The sequence below is a fragment of the Tasmannia lanceolata genome, unplaced genomic scaffold (genome assembly GCF_043159265.1).
Source record: "Tasmannia lanceolata isolate RefF3 unplaced genomic scaffold, GAP_Taslan_0.1 ptg000013l, whole genome shotgun sequence".
Classification (NCBI taxonomy): Eukaryota; Viridiplantae; Streptophyta; class Magnoliopsida; order Canellales; family Winteraceae; genus Tasmannia; species Tasmannia lanceolata.
In genome coordinates this window covers 42,085,204-42,095,762 of record NW_027518690.1, presented here as the reverse complement: position 1 = coordinate 42,095,762, position 10,559 = coordinate 42,085,204, and the positions used below count along the sequence as shown (strand labels likewise).

Sequence of the window (10,559 nt, the reverse complement as noted above, 5' to 3'; positions counted from 1 at the left end):
TTATATGCGGGCACATATATTTCCACCTACACGAGGGCACATATAAAACCTTATAAATGTAAATTCTTTAATTAAATATCCTATAAATGTAAATTTCAAATATACCATAAATATAAATTTCTCTAGATTGTATAGATTTTATATGTGATCGAATGTAAGTGTAATTTAAAAAAATATAAAAAATACATCGGAGCTCGTATGGTTTGATGATCCAAGCCGTTCATTTGTTGGGCTTTCACATATATAGGTTCTACCTCAAAAAATCAATTCTATAAAATGAACTTAACCCTCCGATCTGTAGAGGTTTTTATTTTAGAATCATCCTATCTAGCATGTTATTTTACACATCTTTCAAATGAGCAATAGGGCCAGAAGGTGCAAAACCATGTGGGTTGCCTCATGATGGTCTACAAAGATCAAATGTCTAAATGAAACATACATGTCTCCAAGTGGGACCCAAGACTTGATCTCCACGGTGACAATCAGCCTAGTCCGTCCCTTATTTTGATCAACTATATGAAATACTGACCTATACAATATAACTGAGTAGGTGAAGAGACCCAACCCATTTACACTTGAAATTCCATCAGTTGAGACATTTCGATTGTGTGGAATGGCTTTGGAAAAGATGGAGTTCGAGCAGAGAACTTTCCAGAGATGTGTTGCATGGGTGGCCGAGTTTGTGGATTTGCATTTGGGCACGCGAGTGCCATTGACACTGCCAGAAAAACTTCATTTCCAACTTGGTCTTCGGGATTTGGGAGCCGTGGGTCTAACACATCCTTTACCCGTAGATTTTGGCCAACTTCAGATGATGAAGTTAACAAGGAAGAGATGATATCTCCAGGGTGCCTTCCCATTATCAATTCAAGTGCTAAAACCCCAAAGCTATATACATCGCATTTCTCCGTCACTCTCATTGTGTAAGCAAGCTCTGCCAAAAAAAAAAAAAAAAGGAAAAAGAAGTCAAATGACATAAAATTTCTTGGCAAACATTTTGTCCTTCCGTAGGTGAGCCAAATGACATAACAATAAATAAGACAATTTTCTAAACAATTATACCGCAACAATAAAGTAGGCACAATATAGGAGGAAATAACCTGGAGCAACATATCCACGAGTGCCTGCAAATTCTGTCCAGTTGGATGAATCCGGCATTAGAATTCTAGCAGTACCAAAATCAGATACGTGAGCCTCAAATTCTGAATCCAATAAAACATTTTGCTTGAGATATCTCGATGAACTATTGGCGGGTCGCAATCATGGTGCATGTATGATAAAGAATGTGCCACAGCTTTAATAATATTAACCCTCTTCACCCAATCCAACTCCATCGCCCCTTCGTCACTGCTTAGTATATTAGCCAAATTTCCTCTTTCTATATACTCATAAATGAGAAACATATATACATCGACAGTGGGAGCAAAACCCGTAAAGCTTGACAACATTGCGGTGACGGATTTCTGTTAATGCACGTACCTCATTTCTAAAACTTCTCTGATCAATTTGCTCGCCATCTTCCAATTTGTGAAGTTGTTTTACAGCTACTGTTTACCCTGTTGGCAGATATGCTTTGTAAACTCTCCCATATCCGCCTTCCCCAATGCAGTATCTGTCATCAAAATCCTCTGTTGCTTCAATGATATCTTCATAAGAAATACACCCATCCCAATTCCATATCGAAAATAGGTCTTTATTCCTTTCATTTCTTTGTCCCTCTGCATTTCTTGTTCTGAACCAAAAAAAGGAAGAAATGCCAAAAACTAGAAGTAGAAGGAATAGTGCGCTCAAAAGAGGAAGAATGATCAATATGATAACGTTGTGTCTCTTTTTTGGTTCACCATTGTTTATTGGCTTGGAATTGCATGGTTGCAAACCTTGCGCTTTGCCGCATAAACCTTTGTTGCCGAGAAATGTCCCTTGTTGGAAGGCTTTGCTGTTAGGACGGCAACCCACCAAATTATTGTATGATAAATCAATCGATGTCAAGCTGAGCATATTTTCTAGAGAAGATGGAATTGACCCAGAAAGCTTGTTGTGGGAGAGATTTAAGATTTCCAGCATGTGTAATTTTTGCAGTTGGGGCGATATTTCTCCTGTAAGCATGTTAAAACTAAGATCTAGCATAATTTGCAGCTCTGCTAGATTGCCAATTTGAAATGGAATGCTTCCATTCAAATGATTTCTGCTTAAGTTCAAAGAATGCAATTTCGAGCAATCTTCTAGTTGTTCTTTTATCGATCCACTCAGTTTGTTTGCTGATAGGTCCAAGATCTCCAAATTGGACAGTTTTCCCATTTCTGATGGTATCCGACCAGAAAGTTGGTTACCATTTAAACTCATGTTATATAAGGCTGTCAAGCTCCCCAATTCCTTTGGAATCTCTCCGACCAAAAGGTTTGAAGAAAGGTCGAATAGTGCTAGTTGAATCAACTGTCCAAACTCCGGTGGTATTTTACCAGCTATCAAGTTCCCTGAGAACTTTAAACTTGTCAAACTTTTACACTTGGCCCAAGTTGGAGAGAGTTCACCAGACAAACAGTTGTGGCTCAAGTTAATATATGTTAGATTTGGACAAACTCCAAAGTCTTCGGACATATTTCCGGAGAGCTGGTTTCCTTGGATATAAACACTGGTTAAGTACGTGCAGTTTGACCAGCTTTTTGGGATGGGACCCGAAAGTTGATTGTGAGATAGAGTTAGAAAGGCTAGCCTTTTAAGATCACCCAAAGAGGCCGGAATTGCACCATTAAGATGGTTAGAGGACATTTCTAGATCAGCCATATTTTTCAAATTTCCTATTTCTTCAGGGATGGGGCCGGAGAGATTATTGTTGTAGAGTTGCAACGTGACAAGGTTGGTCAAGTTTCCTTATGTGGAAGGAATGGAACCTGCTAGAATGTTATCGGCCATTTTTAGATCAGCCATATTTTTCAAATATCTTATTTCTACAGGGATGGGGCCAGAGAGCTTATTGTTGTAAAGGTACAACGTGACAAGGTTGGTCAAGTTTCCTATTGCGGAAGGAATGGAACCTGTTAGAATGTTATCGAACATTTCTAAATCAGCCATATTTTTCAAATATCCTATTTCTTCAGGGATGGGGCCAGAGAGATTATTGTTGTAGAGGTACAGCGTGACAAGGTTGGTCAAGTTTCCTATTGCGGAAGGAATGGAACCTGTTAGAATGTTAGAGTACATGCCCAACTCAACCATATTTTTCAAATTTCCTATTTCTTTAGGGATGGGACCAGAGAGCTTATTGTTGTAGAGGTTCAACGTGACAAGGTTGGTCAAGTTTCCTATTGTGGAAGGAATGGAACCTGTTAGAATGTTATCGGACATTGCCATATTAGCCATATTTTTCAAATATCCTATTTCTTCAGGGATGGGGCCAGAGAGATTATTGTTGTAGAGGTACATCGTGTCATGGTTGCGGAAGGAATGGAACCTGTTAGAATGTTAGAGTACATGCCCAACTCAACGATATGTTTCAAATATCCTATTTCTTTAGGGATGGGACCAGAGAGCTTATTGTTGTAGAGGTTCAACGTGACAAGGTTGGTCAAGTTTCGTATTGTGGAAGGAATGGAACCTGTTAGAATGTTATCGGACATTCCTAGATCAGCCATATTTTTCAAATATCCTATTTCCTCAGGGATGGGGCCGGAGAGATTATTGATGTGAAGGTACAACGTGACAAGGTTGGTCAAGTTTCCTATTGTGGAAGGAATGGAGCCCGTTAGAATGTTATCGGACATGTCTAGTTCAACGATATGTTTCAAATATCCTATTTCTTTGGGGATGGAGCCAGAGAGCTTATTGTTGTAGAGGTACAACGTGACAAGGTTGGTCAAGTTTCCTATTGCGGAAGGAATTGTTCTGAAGAGTGCATTGTTGCTAAGATCAAGATTGGCAAGTTTGGGAAAGGAAGAGAATTTGAAGTTATAGAGCTTACCTTGCAAACCTACAGCTGTTAGGTTTATTTGAGTGACACTTCCTTCGTGGTTACATGTTATTCCCCTCCAATTGCATGGGCTTTTACTGGTGGCATTGTGAAGCGACCATGAATTGAGAGGAGCTTGGTTAAGGAGGCTAGCTTTCCAGCCGAGGAGAGCCTCTGCTTCTACTGAATTTGCCGTTGTTGAACGGCAAGAAAGCATCGGAAAGCAGAAAAGTAAAGAGAAGAGGGAGAGAGATTTCTCAAAGGCCATGGTTGTTGGTGGTGTTTGAGTTTTTTGGCTCATGTTGGATGTAGATTTATAGTGAAAAAGTCGTGTGTCCTTCTATGCCGTGCGTTGAGGGGAACAATTGTGTAGCACATCTATTCTTGTAGCAGACAATTAATGTGGGCCCACTCGTAATTTTCTAAGCGTGGAAGAACCGTAGTCTTTTCTTCTTCTTGATCATTCACCACATAAACTAATCTTATTAGCTCACGCTGTGTTTTACCGTGAAGAGGTTGAGGACACATGTATGATCCTAGCCGTTTAATTTTTGGGACAAGTGGTTGAAAGATCGGGACGCCATTCCATGGAGGTCTGCAGATGTTGTAAAGGAAATTCTTGACATACGGCATGTCTCGCTCCGTTCCAAGAAATAGAGAGCTGAATCATCACTTCCCTAAATTCCAAGTTTCTCTCAACAAAGCGACTGATCTGACGGTTAGGATCATCTTATGGTATAGATATTTTGGGAGAAAGAGGTGTGGCACCTAAAAGCCCATATTAATATAGTAGGGAATCAAATTAGAACGTAAAGAGTTTAGACTCCCTCCCGGGCTCCACGGCCCATATCCGATAGCTATGGAATGCTCTTCACTTATTCTCCACCTCTATTTCTACTTATGCCTCGCCTCACATCCCTGCAAATAACCGATAGCCAGTCCTTCCCAACCTTAAAGGATCAAAATACAACTCAGTTTATTTTGACTATCTAAAAGTCACTTTCTATTTCGAATATTCGAAATAATAATTCACAGATTTATTGTAACTTATCTTTCTTGTCCCAAGCTTATGTATTTTACAAATTATCACAAAACCAAGAAGTTATTAACAAGTATGATAACTTATATGCTTGAATGAGATAGAAATGACTGAATTGCTTGAATGAGTTAGAAAAAAATATCAATGAGTTAGAAAAAAAATATGCGAGCCTCGAGAGCATAGATAGTACGCAAGCTAGCAAGAAACAACCTAAGGGCAGGCTAGGCTTGAGTACATAGGCAACAATGCTTTAGAACGAAATTGCATAAGTGAACAAGTAAGCTAAAGGCAGACTTTCATTTTTCTTCTAGGACGACCTTGAAGGAGTGAGTCGTATGCGCTTTAGGGGGGTAAAGACCGGTACAATCCAGACAAATAGAAGCAAAACCATCCATATTTGCTTTCAGTCCCTCTACCCGGTGTATGTCGGTCTTTTCATATACTTTGAATCGTGATTCGGTAGGGGTGCAGCGGTGAAGAGAACCTTCCAATGAGAAGGTAAACTCAATCGCTTAGGAGGCAACTGTAGTCTTCCGGGCCTTTTCCAAGCAAGGAGAGTTGAGTTCGGAAAGCTGCTTCTACTTCCACTTCTCTCTTACAGCAACACGGGAAGTTGCAATTGCAAGTTAGAAGCTGGCAATCCCGCCTTTGGGAAATCCCTCCTTTGAAGTGAAAGATGTTGTTTTCCGGAGGGGGTGCCTCGGGTCCCGATGGTTTTTCTGGGGGGTCGATCATGAGTGATAGAAACAACCCTCGTAAGGAGTCCAATTAAAACAAGGAAATATAGGCCTGCCTGCCATCCACACCAGAATAGATGGAGTTTTCCGAAAAAATCTGCTAGTGGAGGAAGACCTCCTAGGGATAAGAGACATAGGGCTGAAGAGAGAGCCAAAAAAGGATCTTTCGTGTATAATCCTGCATAATCTCGAATGTTATCAGTTCCGGTATGTAGACCAAATAAGACAATACGAGCAAAAGTTCCTAGATTCATGGAGATATAGAACAACATATAAGTTATCATGCTTGCATATCCATCATTTGAGTCTCCAACAATTATTCCAATAATTACATATCCGATTTGACCTATGGACGATTATGCAAGCAAATGTTTCATGCTTGCTTGAGAGCATAGAAGTTATCATACTTGTTAATAACTTCTTGGTTATTGATATTTTTTTTCTTCCCTCAATGCTGCTTTGTTTCACCTCTTTACCGCTCAATCAATACTTCTTAAATCTTTTTGTGGATGCATGAGCAGGATTTCAAAAATAAGTATGGTCAGATGGAAGCAAGGCTCAGTGATGCTCACGAGAGACTCAGGTGATTAAGATGTTATTTTAAAAAAAAAACTTAGAAAAATATTTGTGGAATATTTGTTTACCCAAGGTCTACAACAAAAAAGATTTTTAGGGGCGGTTCTGATTAAGATTTCCAAATGTAATAATCCAATCGTGTGTACAAAAACGTTAAAAACTTCTAGTTCAAAGGCGTTTCTGCAACAAATGATCAGTTTGGATCTTCCAACAGGGTGGGCCCAATGTAAACCATTCAGTTTTTGAGCTCCAACAGCCCAACCTAAGTAGCACGTACCCCAAAATTTTTCTATGTAGGATGATCCTAACCTTCCTATCATTCAGTAGAGTTTTCTATACGGTGTAGTTTGTTTATTTTTATTGGCAAAGATTTATTTTCTATACTTGATCAGTTCGGTTCGGTTTTGGGTATACCCTTTTTTCCTTTGCATAAAAGCAACTAAGCAAGGTTTGAAAAGGTTATGTAATGTAACAATGAATATAGTGACAATGAACAGAGTCACTTTACATCTCTCGGTGGGCCACGATAGATGAGCACTTGCTGCCGGTGTTTGCATGGTGCATTTTCAGTGACGTGGATCCATTGGGGGCGCACTTGCTGCCGGTGTTTGCAAGGACACCCTTCAATTTAGCATTCCTCTAATCATGAAGTGTGATACCAAGTAAATGAAACTGTTTCCTCAAACTCATCTCTTGGGTTGTTTCTCTTCTCAACTACCTATCATCTGATCGGGAGGCCCATATTAAAACAAAAGTGTACGAACGGCATCGATGGATGCGATTTGTTCCAAAAAGAGCCAATAAGTTTGGGGGAGGACTATGAGTCTCTTTTGTGAGTACGCGACTTTTCCACATCTTCTCCCAGCCGATGGGCCTCACGGGGAGTGAGTCAATGTACAAAAATGGCAGTGGTTGAACATTCATGCCATTGGCCTCATTGTGATTGGGCCAAAGTGGATTGATATTATTGATTTTGGCATGCCCGGTGGTAGGATATAAGAAGAGACGATTAATTTGGGATGGGTCCTCGATGTATTAAGTTGAGGTGTTTTTCCCCTCATCTTCTTGTTATTATTGATGTCACGCCCCGAACCCGGAATTCGGGTCCGGCCAAGTGACAGCCGCTACATGCTCATAGGATCACTCCCACAAGCATGCAAGGCTCCATCACAACCAACTATTAACAACATTCAGAGCGTCTAATAAATACAAAAGTTTTAGTCCCAATTAAAGTTCAAATGAAATACATATATTATAGTCTATTTAAATCTGAATCCAATAATACTTATTCAACGACAATCACCTTAATCAAGTAATAAAATTCTCAAAGCTGGAATACTGAAAGAAAGCAGGAAGTCTCCTACGCTCCAATCCAAGCGCCTGAATTCCTCACCAGGTCTACTACCACCTCGGAATCTGAAAATTGTTAAACCACATAATGAGCTAACAACCCAGCCGGTTTTTCCAATCTAAGTCAGCTAATAGGAAAACATATACATGCTAGTGCGGAACAAGAAATAAAATGCCATAAAATTTTAGTCTATGTAAAAATTTGTAAAAAACAAGGAAATCGTTTCAACATAAGTTGCATAAGAAAAATACATATTTTTACTAAAAGAATTTCCAACCGTACCACTCGGTTTTACAATTTCCATTTTTTTAATCAATGACAAAAATCACATATCAATCTTCTTTGTGGCCAACTTCCAACCTTATTGGCAAGTAGCGTGTTGGATATTGACCCTACATGACCGTACACGAATGGCGGCAATTGAAAATTCATGACATGGGCTTCATAGTGATTGGGCCAATGTACATAGAAATTATTGGCTTTGGCATGTCCGGTGGGAGGAGATAAGAAGAGACGACTTATGTGGGAGCGGGTCTTCATAGTGATTGGGCCAATGTACATAGAAATTATTGGCTTTGGCGTGTCCGGTGGGAGGAGATAAGAAGAGACGACTTATGTGGCAGCGGGTCCTAATATATTAAGTTGTGGTGTGTTTTTCCTTGTCTTCGTGTTGTTGTTGATGTGTTTTTCTTCCCTTTATCCCTGCTTTGATCAAGGGTATTGACAAAATATGAGAAGATTTCTAGTAATCTTACTTAATTATAATCAATCCCAAATTGTGCTTATATAGAGCACTCAAAGGATAATCATAGAATGAAATCTTGACAATTATGAAAGGAAACAATTTTAATCAAATATACTTTCCTAATCTCTCTAGAGTTACCTTTCTTTCTCTACCGTACCTCTTCTAATATGCTTGCCTAATCTAACACAACAATGATCCGACGGTGAGATCTAAATCTAATCCAACGGTGAGATTTCACATGTTCTAACAGGTTTGGCCTAAAAGTTGCCGACATGAATGATCATAGACAGGAGTAGGACCCACTGAGATGATATAGGTCTATATAAGTCTGAATCCAATAATACTTATTCAACCACAATCACCTTAATCAAGTAATAAAAATCTCAAAGCTGGAATACTGAAAGAAAGCAGGAGATCTCCTAGGCTCCAATCGAAGCACCTAAATTCCTCACCAAGTCTACTGCCACCTCGGAATCTAAAAATTGTTAAAACACATAATGAGCTAACAGTCCAGTCGGTTTTCCAAATCCAAGTCAGCTAATAGGAAAACATATACATGCTAGTGAGGAACACGAAATAAAATGCCATAAAATTTTAGTCTATGCAGAAATTTGTAGAAAGCAAGAAAATCGTTTCAACATAAGTTGCATAAGAAAAATACATATTTTTACTAAAAGAATTTTCAACCGCTCGGTTTACAATTTCCATTTTTTTAATCAATAACAAAAAGCACATATCAGTCTTCTTTGAGGCCAACTTCCAACCTTATTGGCAAGTAGTGTGTTGGATATTTATCCTACATGACCGTACACGAATGACGGCAACTGAAAATTCATGCCATGGGCTTCATAGTGATTGGGCCAATGTACATAGAAATTATTGGCTTTGGCGTGTCCGGTGGGAGGAAATAAGAAGAGACAACTAATGTGGTTACCTCTTTTTCTCTACGGTACGTCTTCTAATATGCCTGCCTAATCTAACACCACAATGATCCGACGGTGAGATCTAAACGTAATCCAACGGTGAGATTTCACATGTTCTAACAGGTTTGGCCTAAATGTTGCCGACTTGAATGATCATAGACAGGAGTAGGACCCACTCAGATGATAATTTCTCATCAGTCCAATGCAACTAAAATGACTATTTCTGATTGGTGTTGATTAGCTGGTCTAAATTAAGTGAATGGTATGTGTGAGTTAGCGTGTGATGTGTGTTGAATGTGCAGGCACACCAATTTGTTAAGTAAATGACCAGTATACAATTGTAAGGGCAATTGAATTCTGTCCCCTTGGATTGGATTTCTGATAATTGAGGGAATGCCACTTCTTTTTTGGGCTCTAAGGCCTTGTCAGAGAAAAGGCGTACATGATGGCAAAGTGATGGCTTTATCATCGACTGGAATCCGATTAAATTCTTATTAAAAGAAACACAAACAGAGGGGCTGGTGCAAAGAGGATGAATCAGCTCTAGGGGACTCCATAGTGCATTTATAATGGCACACAAAAATGTAAAATTAAATGAATAATAAAATGCGCTGTTTAATTTTTTTTCTTCTCTATGAAATTAAAAAAGAAAGAAAGAGTGATCCATTTTGAAAAGAAGCTATTTTATTAGTTTTAGTTAATTGAAGTTCAGGGTGCTATTTATAATATCCATTCACATCCGAGAGTATTTTAATCCATTACCTATAAATTCGCGCTTCAGATCAGTATTTTAACGTGATAGAGCAAATGTAAAGTAACTAGCTGTTGGACCCTAAAACCAATGCCATAGGCATTGGCTTGTGGTGGCACCTTGCACCCTTGCCAATAGCCAAGATGGGCCTAGGGAGTTAGGCCAATAGGAAACAAGGTGGAGAGAAGGCCATGGGACCAAGGCTTTGGCATAGGATATAAAGCATAGGCATGGGCTTTCTTAATTAATTCCTAATTAGAATAAGAATTTTTTTTTTCCTTAAATAACAAGACCTCAGGAGATATTGAACTCCATTGACTTTCTTAATTAATTCCTAATTAGAATAAGAAATTTTAATTACTTTCCTTAATTAAATAACTATAGCCTATAGGGTACTTGCTAGACAATTTCACAGAAAGCCATTTCATCGCTCAACTTTTTTAGGAGAGAAGAACCACCTAATGATGGTCTACAATGATCAACATTCTAAA

General features: G+C 39.0%; 1 pseudogene; it reads right to left on the bottom strand.

Annotated features, from left to right (window-relative positions):
- Positions 1 to 569: 569 nt before the first annotated feature.
- On the bottom strand, positions 570 to 4,214 carry LOC143889188 (uncharacterized; annotated as a pseudogene).
- Between the last annotated feature and the right edge of the window lie 6,345 nt (positions 4,215 to 10,559).